Below are 14,219 nucleotides of genomic sequence, written 5' to 3' on the forward strand. Positions count from 1 at the left end.
GCTTTCACTCCCACCTCCCTCATCCTCCTGTCACGACTACTGAGAATAAAAATCCTCCAATATTCCCTCAACTCATCAATTTAAAATAGACTGAGACTTGCAATAGAGATACGTGACCCAGCCTGGATTTTATCTTTAAATAATCAGACAGTGTTTTCTCCATATTTTAACAGCTTACATCAAAATAATAAAAAAAAAGAATGACAGAGAAACCTTTTCATGTCATGAAATACTCCTAGACTGAAGGGACTGCATCTCATGAAAGACATTAATCTGCCTGCATAGGGAGCATCGTAAGCTGTAGCCAAAGGGGATGCATGGATGGATGGATGGAAGGAAGGGATAGTAAAGTAAAGAGAAGAGAGGAGAGGAGAGGAAAAGAGGAAAGGGGAAGGGGAAAGGGAGGGGAGGGAAGGGGAGGGGAGCGGAGGGGAGGGAAGGGAAGGGAAGGAAGGGAAGGGAAGGGAAGGGAAGGGAAGGGAAGGGAAGGGAAGGGAAGGGAAGGGAAGGGAAGGGAAGGGAAAGGGAAGGGAAGGGAAAGGGAAGGGAAGGGAAGGGAAGGGAAAGGAAAGGAAAGGAAAGGAAAGGAAAGGAAAGGAAAGGAAAGGAAAGGAAAGGAAAGGAAAGGAAAGGAAAGGAAAGGAAAGGAAAGGAAAGGAAAGGAAAGGAAAGGAAAGGAAAAGGAAAGGAAAGGAAAGGAAAGGAAAGGAAAGGAAAGGAAAGGAAAGGAAAGGAAAGGAAAGGAAAGGAAAGGAAAGGAAAGGAAAGGAAAGGAAAGGGGAAAAATGTTTTCCACTGGGATGGAAGAATGCTGAAACATATTATTCCCCACATTCTCATTAAAATGCTTCTGCAAATTGATGCTTATGATTTGTCACTGTCAAAATACTGGCTTCATATTTTAGAATATAGTAAAAAAAATTCCTCTTTCAGTGCTGTTGTGTTGATATGATGAGCTGTTGGCAGGGTGGGGGAGAAGTCTGGGGATGAATTTGCCTATGCACGTGCCTATGTATATAAAAGAGAGATGGGTAAATAAGGAGATTAGCACAGGGAGTAAGTGAATAACGAGAACAATAGTTAATTTGGAGCAACCATTAAAAAGTAACAATATTTAGTGCAGGAATTTGATTTTCTCCTGCTGTAAAATCAACATAATGGATGACTTGGATGTGTGGCACTCAGAAATAGTATCTCCCTTTTCCTTCTCTGGGGAGATAGAGTTTCCCTGGACAGAGTCTGGTTGTGACCCAGGGGGTGGAGTAGTTCCCTGTCCTGCTTTTCAACTGCAGGTAAATTACTTCACCCATGTGTCAGGATTTTCCTGTCTTTTGAATAGGGTAGGGATTATGCTACATGCCTTTCTCTGGAAGATCTTGACAGCTGGGCATGAGGAACACCTGTAAGAGCAATTTATTGTTGTTATTACCTACTGTGCAGATGTTGTCCAGAAATTAGCCCAGCATACTGCAGGCAGTCCCTCTCTCTCACCCCAGCCTCAATGTTGCTGAATCTCACCACTCCACTCTCCCCTGCTGCCCAGTTGTGTGGAGGGGCTTTCTCTGGTATGGACCCTTTCCCAATATGTCCCTTTAGCAAGCAGGCTGGGAATCTGCTGGCACAATCTATACAGTTGTCAGCCAGCTGGTGTTTTCATCTTCTAGTTCAATAACCTGGGCTACACTTGATGATGACTGGCAGATGACAGCTTGGTCCCCGGATCTCCTAGTTCCTTGTGCTCAGACATTTTAAGCAGAATAAAATACAGTTCCAGTCAATGCCATGCTCTGATATAGCCTGCTCAACATCTTTCAAGGTCTCACTTTAAATCGCATCCCAAATTATGTATAATTTCTTCCAAATCAAAATGTGCATTGCCTCAGACAGCCCCATTAGTTTAGCATTCAAGATATAGTCTGATGGTGATTTTTCTCTGAAATGAGTTAGTTAATCTCTGCTATTTGCTGTGATAGTTTGGAAGAAATGAATGCGCTCTGTGGTAAACCTGGTGCTGCTTGCCTTAAATTATCACCTAAATACAAGCTTTATGAAGTTTTTGTGGGCTTTTTTTTTCTTTTTCCAGTGAGTTAGCTTTCAAAATTTGAATGCCCACAATGTCTGGAGAGGTTTCCTGTTTGGTTAGGTAAAGTTGAATTGCCACGAAAAGTAGCAGGTGAGGCCTGATGTCTTCAATTTAGCAACAAAACAAATATAGCATGGTTGGCAGCAGAGCTGCGTGCCTTTATGCTGACCAGCTTCAAATCTGCCTAGGTGGAGACATGAACACTGAGAGGAAAAGGGAGCTCAGTCCTTTCCTTAATTCAGCTCTAGGTTATACTACTGAGGTTGGCAGGATGGACCTGATCTTCCTGAAACAGAAATCTAATGCTAAGCTCCCACTCATAGTGAGAAATTACCTTCAGAGGCCAACTTAACCGTCTTTCCCAGTTCCTCCATATCCTTGCCCCAAGTATACCTGTCCCTTGCAGACCAGAGTCTGATCGGGTCCTGAAGATCTCTGGTGATGGAGATTCTCCACCACCCCCAGGGCAAGCCATTCAGTTCATTGTTATCCTTTCAGAGTATTTCCTCATGCCTAGCTTGACACTCCCTTGCAGCAGCCTAAGGCCTTAGGCCTTATCCCATGCCCAGTGGATACAGAGCAAGAAGAATCCTTTCATCTCTGCAGTCTTTTACGTACTTGAAAGTGGCAACCATGTCTTCTCTAGATGAAGCCACCCTATTCCCTCAATCTTTCCTCTTGGGCTGTGTTTTGGAAACCTCTGAAAGAAAGACTGAAGGACCCAGAGTATTGTATCGCTTGTGCAAGTCCCTGAGAGCTGAGGGGCACCCAGCATCGAGGCCAAGCAGATTGACAGCATAGTTTTAGGTAGCCAGGTTTTAATCATTTTGATGTAGATTGCCGGTTGTGCTGCATCAGTTGTGCAGGGAGTTTCGGTGAGGAAGACCCTTATTAACAAGGGAAGAGATGGTAACTAAATGGTTGACAGATGGTCATGACTTTAGCACACTGTCAAGCATGTGCTGTATTTGAATTTATGACTTAAGCTACTGAACCTCTTTTTCAGCTCCCATCTGGCCAATCTTCACCTGCCCTCCCCTTCTCCTTCCTTCAAGGACAGTGTTGAGAAAGAGAGGGGTTTTATACAGCCATACTCCTGCCTCAGTGTGCCGAGCCTTCCCCAGGCTGATACAGCTGCTCTTTTCTCATTACCAACCTCCCAGCTTATCATTCACTTTAAAGCTAAGCTAGGAGGTAATGCTTGGTGTACAAAGTATTTATGCAGGGACACATTATGATTCAGATAGTGGCATACATTGAAAACTAATCCAGACAGTTCTAAAGTAAATGAGTAAATAATCTGCCACCTAACGACATATCCATGGCTTGCTCTGTCTTTGTATTTGGGAGACATTTTCAGGTCAATAAGCCATGTGAATGAAGAGGAGGAAATGGAATTGAGGGGAAATTCAATGGAATTGAGGGGAAAAAAACCGCACCTAGAACCCCACTCTTCAAAAGGGCTTGTTACCTTTCCCCATGACGATGTTCTTCAGCAAATGGATTTCCAGCACTTCAGAAGACAGAGTGAAAGGTTTATTGACAAAGGGTCAATTGCCTCCAAATGAAGAATGAGCTGTTGAGTAGACTGTAAAAGGTGTTTTATGTCTATCGAACAAAACCGACCTTCTGAACATCTGAATAGCAACCCACCACACAGACTGGGCTGTTGTCATTTCTGCCAGAAAGTCCAAGACTCATGCGACCCCAGTAGCGTGAGCACTAAGGGTATATTTGGACAAGGAAAAAACTGGTTGCTTTCTAAGATGTGTCTTAGGGGTCTTCTAACTCATAGTATTTTTTTTTAAACAGGACTCGATGCTTAGGGTACAAGGAAGGCCATCCTTCAAAATATTAGATTATTTGCTTTTCTGTGCTCTGCCTGAGTTGGTGCTGGCCACCTGGGACTGCTTCTCCTCCTGCAACCAAGGAGCTGCCATGATGGCTACATTCCTCTGATGCTGGTGGTGACTAACAGGTGACTAACAGGTGCTGAGCACCTGTAAATCCCTACGACTGCGGGATTTACAGGTGCTCAGCAAGGAATACGGAGCTCTCACCACAAAAAGTCAGAGCAGTCACTAACATTGCCTCATCCTGCATGAAAGTCTTTACATGTTTCTCTGTCCTTCCTAGCCTATCTTGCTTATTCTTGGAGTTATATAAACTTCTAAACATCTTTTGAGAAGAAGAGGAGAAAGGCCAAGCAGCCAGCGTGGTTCCAAGGAGCTGGGATATTGCATTGTCGATGATGCTCTGGGCTGTTCTAGCTGGCCTGTGCAATGAAGCACCAGGCCTGTTTGAAACAAGTCACAATTTATGGTGTGCCCTGCTGTGTTAGGAAAGCTGTTGCAAAAATCAACATTTGACTCATTTGTTGCTTGCTGGTGGTGTTGGGAAACAAACTTTTGCAGTCAAGTAAAGTTCAGTATGTCAGAGTGTGCCAGCAGGAAGAGAAAATGTTGATGATAGGTGGGAAGGAAGTGTTGCAGGAGGGAAGGCACTTAAGGGCCTGAGCTTAGGCCAGGGCTGTTGTCCCTGGCTGTGGTGCACCTACTCCTCCATCCTCTTGGCCCTGCAGGTGCCCCTGAGCCCTGTCCCCATAACGGTGTGGGGAGTGTCCCCCTAAGGGACCCAAGATGCTTCCCTTCAAGTGCCTATGACTGCCCGCTTCATCAAACCCTGCCCACAATACTGGCTCAGCACCAGAGGAATGGCTTAATGCTGTGGCAAAAACCCCTATAAGAAAAAAAGCTCAGGCAGTGAAAAGAAAAGGAAGGACAACAGAAGGGGGAAGTACTACAGGCCTTTCTTCCTGCAAAGCTCTGAGCATCCTCTGCAGGTGTCTGGGTGCTCTCGAATTCCCATCATCCCCAGCAAGCTTCAGTATCAGACATTATACCCTGACAACAAGGTGTCACCCTGGGACTTCATGGGAATCTTTTCCTTGCTTTCAAGATACTTTGCCTAGCAGGAAAAGTGCACAGTAAAATGTCTGGTTTTGTTTCAGCTGACTGATTTGAAGCTCCTGAGCCATAAAGCTCAAGCCAAGTGAGCAGTCCCGTCACCCCCAGGTGAATACCAGAGCAAGGAAAGGTTTTGGACTGAGGTACCTTTTGTTCTGCATCATTTCCAGGCAGGGAGCAGAGCTCTTAAGGAGCAGAGAATTAAAATAATAAATGTAAATGGTGTTCATTGCAGGAGAGGATTAAAACCCAAAGTAACGGGCATGAATACGTGAGGGTGGTCATCTAAAGCAATCTACTGTCAGCAGGAGCAGCTACTGCTCCAGAAGTTGTACACTGCCCTTTTTCACAGGCGTGGCATCTTCCTCCCCACCCCTAGCCAGCTGCCCGACCCTCGTCTGCCGCACTCTGTGCTGTTGAGCCTTGTGTCAAATTTATATTGGGCACATCAAGGAGCAAGAGCCCTGGTCTTCCTTTCTGCTTGTGAAGTGTCATGCACACCTAGGGAATCCTATAAATAATAAATAACAATAACACATGCACATATTCATAACCAAGTCACTGTTTACATAGTGAATATTCAGCACCCACCAGATGGTTCTTCTTTCACTGCCTCCAAAATGGAAATGACCAGTTACTAAAGATAAAATATTCCTTCCCTTTTGCTGCTTCCCTAGGGCTCCTACTTGTTGTTCTCCTGCAGAACTGCTTCTCCCTAGAGCAGGAAGCCTTTCAGCCTTGGAAACAGTGAAATCAGATCTGAAATATGAAATGTTTCAGCAGGAGCTGCAGATAAATGAACACAGTGTTAAATCAATTCCAGAAAATAGACTTGGATTAATCCTCCTGCCTGCTGCAGCAGTGCTCTGGGAGAAGTGATCTCTCTCCCCACTGTCACACGGCTGCTGCCCCTGCCATCAAGATGCTCCTCCAGTGGGTTTGTAAGAGCAGTTCCTAAATTATTTTGGCTCTGCAAAAATGCTAGCTATCAACTAGTGTACTAGATGCACTGCACACAACCACCACCCCAGCCACACTGCAGGTGGCAATGATTTTAACTGACTACTTGTTTGCTACACGGAGGGCCAGATTCTGCCTGCTTCATTTCCACCTGCCCCAGGGGGTGCAGTTTCCATTTACGATTCCTTATGTAAAATGCACTAACAGCAGGGGAGCAGAGATCGGGCCTCCAGCCACCCAATGCCAAGTCAAACACCATCTTGCTTCTTGCCCTTCTCTGTCCCCATGTGCCATACGCACAGTTGCCCAGCTCCCTTGAAGGAGCCTGTCCCATCCCATCCCATCCATCACGTAGCTTGGTATGAAAGATGTTGGGCTCAAACTCTGGCAGATTTGGGAGGAGCTAGAGCCCAGGCACTTCACTTTCTGAGCACACATTTAAGCCCCGGATTAGATGCAGAAGAAAGGCCATTATCCCTGCCAGTCGGGTGCCCACATGGAGGGGATTCCCACGCTGATCCCTGAGCAGGTCGAGGTGCTTTCTGTGCAGCCCTGAGCGAGACATCTGATCAGCCCCACCACCAGCCAGGGTGTCCTCTGGGCAGCTCTCTGCCCCTGCCAGTGGTGAACAACATCTTTTCCTGGAGCAGATCGGGCTTGCCTTAACAGAAGAAATTCAAAGCCCTGTTCAAGAAGAGGATGAGAGGCAGAACCAGGTCCTCCGTGGAGGAGGCTGGAGGCAGCCCCATGTTCACCTGTTTCCAGCCCCCATATGGCCTGGACTCCCAGGAGAAGCACCTCTTTCTTTGTGCCGGGGGGTGGACATATCCCTACAGATGTTGGGATCAAACACCAGGCCCGGGAGGCCAATACCCCTTCTGGGCTGGGTGAGGCTGAAAGGTAAATTTTGGTCCAGTAATATCATCTCCCTAAATGAGCCAAGGAAAAATAATTGAGATGCTACTTTCTTTTCTCGGCTGAAGGAAAAGAAAGCCATGATTTGATCATGAGCAGCGGCTTGCCAGATTCCAGGAATCACCTGATGTATTTGGTACCAAACCAATGAAGCCCTTAGCACTGCTTTGAGTAAGCCCAAGGTTACGCTGATGGCACCATATCAAGGGCAATCACACATCAGGCTGCCTGAAGAAAGGGCATGCTCCTGTCAGATGGTAATATTTCCCTTATCCCCAAGCTTCTAAGCATCTCCAAAGGCCAATGGTGGTCCAGGGCCTACAGAGCCGGTGTGGTGTCTGCTGTGGGGATGGCACCTTTGACCTTACTCTCCCTCCTCCTCACAGGGGCAGTGGCTGAGTGAGGAAGACCCAACAGAGGACTGCAGTGGAGGAGCAGTGGACTTCCACAGTGGAGGACTGCAGAGGATGACTACAGTGTAAATAGCAAGGGGTTATGGGAGGGAACAGAAAAACGAGGAATAACTATGAGGGAGAAGTCCCACAGCAGTGAGACTTGGACTTTCTCCAGACTTGTCTTCACTTGCTCCTCTCAGATTCCTGTCTGGTGGATTTGGGGTAAGTACAGCCAGTACCCAGGTTTCCAAAACGCCTGCCAGAAGCAGAAGCCAGGATCTGCTTCATTCACAGCTGGGGAAAGAGGGCTGCTCCATAGAGCTGGAGGGGGCCAGCAGGCAGGCTTTGCCCTGGGAGCGGAGGGAGCAGCGGCCACGCAGTGAGGAGCGGGGACACAATCACTTTGGGGGCTCCGAGGGGACCAGGGCCAGGGGGAGCCCTGGGCAGGGCTCGGGCAGGAGGGGCCCTGGCGTGGTGTGAGGGGCAGGACTGAAAGGAGCTGAGAAACAGGAGCAGAACAGATGGAGATGCAGGGATGGAGGGGACCTTGGTGTGCTGTGAAAGCTGGAAAGAGCAAGGGTGGTGGGGGTCAGAAAGAGCCAGCGGAGGAGTTGAGGTGAGCGCCGGGATGAGAGGAGCTCTGTGCAGGAGGCACCGGCTTCCCAAGCACCCTCCCAACCCCGGCACTTCTCGTCGGACCTCCCCGGGTCCCCAGCTACCGCCCCCCGCCCGGTTTTCCAGGGCTGCCCTGGCCCCTCTCCGGCACCTTTGCAGCCGAGGAAGAGCTGCAGGTCCGCGTGTGACGGGTGAGCCTGTCACCTCCTGAGGAACGGCCCCCGGGGGTGCTGGGGGTGGGCTGGCACATGGGGGACCGGAGAGCATCCCCCCGGCACCGGCGCCTGCCCGGGCGAGCCGGCAGGTGGTGCTGGGAGCCCGCCGGGAGCGGCGGGAGGAGGGAGGGAGGGGAGGGAGGGAGGGCAGCGGCGGGGAGCGGAGCGCAGCTCTGCCCGCAGTCCCACCCCGAAAAGCCCCGCCGAGCCGCTTCCAAAGCCCGCTCCTACCCGGGTAGCTGTGATGCCCCAGGCAGGTCCCCCCCGGCCGGCCGAAGGCCCCTGCGGGTCGGGGAGAGGGGCCAGGCTTTCAGCGTCCGTTGGGCAACTCCCGCTCGAAGATGCAGACACAAACAGGGTCTTCTTCGGAGAAGCATAGCCCCTTCCTACGCTCACCTTTACCAGAGGCATTCGAAGGCAGTGGAGCAATGACCAAGGTAAAGCGAAGCAGCAGTCCCACCCTCCCTGCCGGGGTGGGATCCAGTCACCTCCCCAAAAGCTTTTATCATCTCACCCGTGGGGAAGGAGTAGCAAATGAAAGGGCTGCACAGAGAACAAAGCAGCACAGGCCACCAAACTCGCTCCAGCACAACTGACTTTTCCTACAGTACCTGCTTGCACATCCAAGACAGACAACCTAGAAGTTCAGCTGGCTCCAACCTGCCCATAAATTATGCTCCTGGGGAGCTCCACACCCATCTCTTATCAAAATGCCATCTTGTCAGAGGCTGATACAAACTGGGCAAAGTGTTAGGAACTGCCCAGTGGGGAATGAATCAGCCGAGCAAGAGGTGTAGGTCAGTGGGTATAAGCCAGGCCTGTACCACGTGTGGCACGAGATGTTGTGGTGCTGTATTTTCAGCCCGCTGGGTTGCAGAGCTCAGGGAGCTTGCTTGGCCCACAGCCCGGTGCTCACCTCAGCAGACCGCCAAGACGCTGCCCTGTCTGGGACGGTCGGGAGGCACTGGCCAGCGATGAGCGTGGAGTGTATGTCCTGTGGCAGTCAGCTCTTCGGAACCCAACTCTCCATCCCTCATGGCACACAAAAGGCAATAGGGGAGCAGATGGTGTGGGGTGGAGAGAGATTTTGGTGGAGGCTGAAGGGGGGGGGTGGTGTGCAGTGGTGCTGCAGGGGGTGGGTGGGGAGCACAAATGGCCAGCTTGCACATCTCTTCCCTGGGTCACCCACAGCATGGGGCTGCCACCATTGTGATTCGGGAGCCAAGCAGCTCAAGGACATTTGTGGATGTGGGACAGGAGCCAACCATCACAACCCAAGAGAGACCTCTGCCCTGCCTCCCTCTCCAGCTCTGCCGGGGAGCCCCCAGCCCCGCAGCTGTGATCTCCCTTGGGAGGGCAGCACTTGCTCCCCCAGCAGGATCCACCTGCAGAGCTGCATCCCCCACCCATGCCTCCCCAAATCGCCACTGATGAGGAGTGCAGTCCTCACTGCAGGAGGACAAAAGCTGCATCAGATGTGACCCTTACCCACTGCAGTTGCAACATGGCTCTGTTGCAACATGGCTAAACATGCTCCAAGAGTTCTCCAAGCTTTTGCTTGGGAGCTCCAGTGCTGTCTCCTTGTTTGTTACACCATGTTACGTTGGTCACCAACAGAGAGCAAAAGAGCTGCTGTATCTGCCTTGTCTCAGTGTGCTAGAGCTCTCCCTGGGGCTCTCGGAGGTCTGCTGAAGCAGCAGCAGAGCTGCCAGTTGCTGAGCTAGCTGGGAAGGTGGGTGAGGGACCAAAGGCAGGGCTGCAATCATCAGTGACCACCAGTGTTTCATGACTCTGCTTTTGTCATGGGGTAGCATTATTAGTCATTAATAGCATGTCATTCACTCACATTTCCCTTGTAGTTTCAGTTCAGTTGAGCATTCCCAGCTCCTCCCTGGTGTAACTCCAGCCTGATAAATCCCATATTACCTCTACCTGAGTGGTGGCTTCATTTCAGGGCATGTGGAAAGGAGGGGAAGGATAAAGGAGTTGCAAAAATCAAGATGAATGAAGTTGAAGATGATAAATTATACACACAGTAAAACCATAGGTAAAGCCAGCAGCATGAGCAGGGAAATTAATAAATAAGTATTTGATGATGACTAGGCTCAAACGTTGACTGCATGCTCCAGGCTGAGAAGTGGGTGAAGGTAGCTGGTGAGTGGGTCAGAAGAGCTGCAAGGAGATGTTGTGCTCTTCACACAACATGCAGCTTACCTGGGGAACACCTTGCTGCAAGGCGTTGTGGATGCCCACATTTTATATGGCTTCTGAATCTCTTTCAAGAATGATGTATTTGCTGGTGCAGGAAGCCTCGTGCTGGTGAATGGGAGAGGACACTGAAGGAGCATCATCCTCCCGCTCTGTTCTTATGCTGTTCTCTGGTGTTTGCTACCAGCCACTTCCAGAGACAGAATGCCAGTCTACCACAAATCCCTTTTCTGACCTAGGATAGCCCTTCCTTTTTCTTTCCTTTTATTCTTTTTTTCATTGTGATGCTATTCTATACATGGAGGAAAGGCCAACGAGCTAGTTAGCAAAGATGTTTTTGTTGAATATTTTGTATGTGAGACAGCCTATTTAGAGTTAATGACTTTCATAAAGGACCATGCCACTGTGCACTAGCTAGCTGCGCTGCTGGCAACTGTTTTAGCTGGGGACAACATCAGTGCATGGAGCATTTGCTCCTGGAAAAGCCAGGCATGTGGGCAGAGACAGCCTGCACGCAGAGCCCTTCATTTGGCCAGAATGGTAATATGGTTCATTACATGATGTGCATCTTCCTCACTGGCTCTCCCGGCTCAGCCTGTCAGTTTACATCCTTCCCCCATAATCCACTGACATTCTCATTAAAACTACCATCACTTTTCCCTGGTATCTCTGCAATCAATCTTTCATTGCTTGAAGCATCATCGCAAATGCCATTTCCTGCTTCAGAAGGTCAAGTGCTCAGCCTGGATCTTCTTCTTGTCTGTCAGGAATTACCGGTTGCACCTCCTGATGCAGAGGGGTCATTGCCCCGAGATGTGCAGGAAAGATTTTACTCTGATCCATGACCTCCACTTCAAGCTCCATATAACCATGTATTTATTTTGTTTCTCTTTCACACACACGTGCATAAGAGGCAGGTGTATTTTCCACAGAGTGAATGGACCTGTGTTCCTACCTGTGTGCATCTCCAGAGCCGCTAGCAAGCACGGGTGCCTGTCATTGACAGGGTAGGTGGGCAGTGGGCTTGACCTCTGGGGAAGTGCAGACTAGCTATTTGCAGAGTAATGCAAGGATGTTTGATGCGCAAAAGCTGGCTTGGCATTACCAAGTGCAAGCCTGCAGGTCTAGAAGAAGATCTCCAGTGGGTCCTTCTTCAAGGGGGTGAGTGAAGCGCTCCATGTTGCAAAAGGCAGGATCTGGGGAGGGAAAAGTGGAGGAACATTTGGTTAGTGGCAGGATGCTGGGGTGAAGAGAGGAAAGTGCTGAGCAAGAAGCTACACCAGTTGCTTGTGGTGATACAGGCGCGGGTGGGAGCACCCAGAGGCACTGCTGGAGGCAGCAGTGGCTGACAGCCAGGAGGGCTGGGGTTGGTATTTGTTGAGAATGAGCAGTTGGGTTTAAGCTGCATCAGTGGCTTGGACAACTTGAGATGCCTGTGCTGAGGGCCCAGCCATGGTGCCTTTTGGACCGGGGCTGGCAGTGGCAGGGCAGCACCATGGGAACACCTCGCTTCTCCAGGCCAGCCAAAAAACAGATCTGGAGAAATCCCGTGCCTGCGAGTGCTGAGCCACACTGTCCTGCCTGACTGGCAATTGGGAGGAGCCAATTAGCATATTTTAATGTAACTGATTAGTGCTTGGTCATGCAGCCTGGGTGGTGGGTGATGTTTGAAGAGATTTGAAATTACAAGCGTGCAGACACCAAATCACGAGGGAGCCGGCATGGGGGAGACACGATTTCCCAGCTTAGCAGCTGCGGCCCCAGTTTCTCTGCTATTCCCAGTGGCAAGCTGCCTTCAAAGAGCCTTGCAAAGGTCCAGGGTGAGCACCTGAAAATTAAGAAATTAACTTTTTTAATTAACGGAATTGAGGTGGCTGGTGTAATGGCAGCTCAGCCTCTGCTGCAGCTCTTCCAGCCCCTCCTTTTGCAAAGCGCGAGTCCCATGGTCTCCTGTGGGAAGGCAGAAGCATCTTGCATGGAGCCGGGGGTCCCCGCCAGGCAGACCCCAGTGAAGGGCTCAGAGCCCTCCCCTGCGCAGGGGGATGCGGGTCTGTCGCAGCTGGCTCTGCCCTGGGTTTCAGGGGGTGTATGCGGGAGGTGCTGCCCTGCATTTGGGCTCTGGGAGTGGGCTGTGGGGCAGCCCGGAGGCCCTTGGCGGGGCTGTGGATGGGGCTGGCGCTGCCTCAGCCCAGGACGGTGCCTGCAGCTCCCCTGTGCTCTGGGGACCCAGCAATGGTGCACACGGAAAGAAGCTGCTGCCTACAGGAGCCCTGTTTCCTTAGTTACGGAGGTATTTCGGGAAGGAGGCAGGCAGCGCTGGGAAAGGCAGGCAGGCCTCTGGAGAGGGCGGCTAAGGCCGCCCTGGGGAGCAGCCTCTCTCCTGCTGCCGCCCCCGGGGCTGCGCGAGGCAGGGTGGTTCACCAACACTTCCCTTATGCGGTGACTAAACTGCCCGGATTTCATTTTCCGGGTGTCCGCTCGGTGTCCTGGAGTGCAGCTGGAAGAAATGCCGAGCACCCACGGCCGGGGCTGAAGTTAGCACAGAAGGGCTGCAGTGCTGTGCTGTGCCAACCGCAGGAGAAACCGCCCAGCATCGCTGGGTAAGCGCAACTTCAACCTCCTCAGGTGTGAGTTTCCATCTCTGTCCGGGGATAATCCCCCACTTGTCCCAGGGATGAGAAGAAATTCATTCCTGCTTTTGAAGCGTGAACATAATGTAATGATGAGGAAAAAATCCTCCAAGGAAACAAGTAATTCTGTCCTGGAAGCAGTTTGCAGGTAAGAAAGTCTGGGGCTGCATCCAGGGCTGCGCTACACCAGCACCAGCCATTTTGTGCCTTTGCCCACTCCCAGCTCCGCTTCCCAGATGCTGTGTCCAGGCCTGCCCGCACCACACGGTCCCGTGAAGCCCCACTCTGGCTCCCACCCCTGCACTAGGGAGGTGAGGGCTCTCTTCGATGGTTGCCTACAGGCAAGCCCTGGCCGAGAGCTCGTGGGCCGTGCTCGCCACACCCCAGCTGGCCCATCCTGGTGGGGAGCAGCCAGCACAGGGACATCCTGGCAGCACTGTGCTGTGCCAGGCTGGGCTGCCAGCCAGGGGCACAGACACAGTCTGGTCAGCTCCAGGAGCAGGGAGCGGGAACTAAAGCGCATTTTCATTCCCACACCCTTCCGGTCTGCCCCTGGCCTGGGCAAACTGCAGGGACATACACCAGCTCCACGGGGGTATTCAAAGACACATCCCCAGCTAAAGGCCACAGCTTTGCCAGTGTTTGGCTCCAAAGCTCAGAGACACTGGAGCTGCCCAAGGAGAAACCACCAGCCTTTTTTTAAAACATGGGCAAAATAGTCTTTTTCTCCAGATGTCGTTCTCAGGAACAGATGCACCATCTTGCCTGAAGTGTGTCTAGACAAACTCAGCCCAAGTCCCTGAGCCTGCCTGGAGAAATTCAGCTTAAATATTAAAGCCGTAAGTGATGGAAAAGAGGAATTACAATTGGGAGCATCACATAGACAGCAGGACGCAGTGCTACAGCTCTGACTGCGACACAGCTCCCTGTGCCTCATCCTCCCACTGCCCCCGGCTGTGGCTCCGCGTCTCTCTCACACTGCTGCAGGGTTATAAGCAGTGCGGGAAGGAGGTAATGGGCTCCTCCGCACGCAGAGCTGGAGGTTGAGCCACACGCTGCTTATGCTTCCCAGGCGTGTGGAGGGACTTAAAAACCATGGGATGCCTGAGCCCTTGTGAGACCGTAACTGTAAGGCTCTTCTTGGGCCAAAGTCAAGGCCACTGAGGCCCAATACATAACAGAAAATGAAGGAGTTTTTCTCCTTGTTTGGACTCCTCTGTGTTTCCCTCTTG

Source organism: Ciconia boyciana, chromosome 6 (assembly GCF_034638445.1).
Source record: "Ciconia boyciana chromosome 6, ASM3463844v1, whole genome shotgun sequence".
NCBI classification, from domain to species: Eukaryota; Metazoa; Chordata; class Aves; order Ciconiiformes; family Ciconiidae; genus Ciconia; species Ciconia boyciana.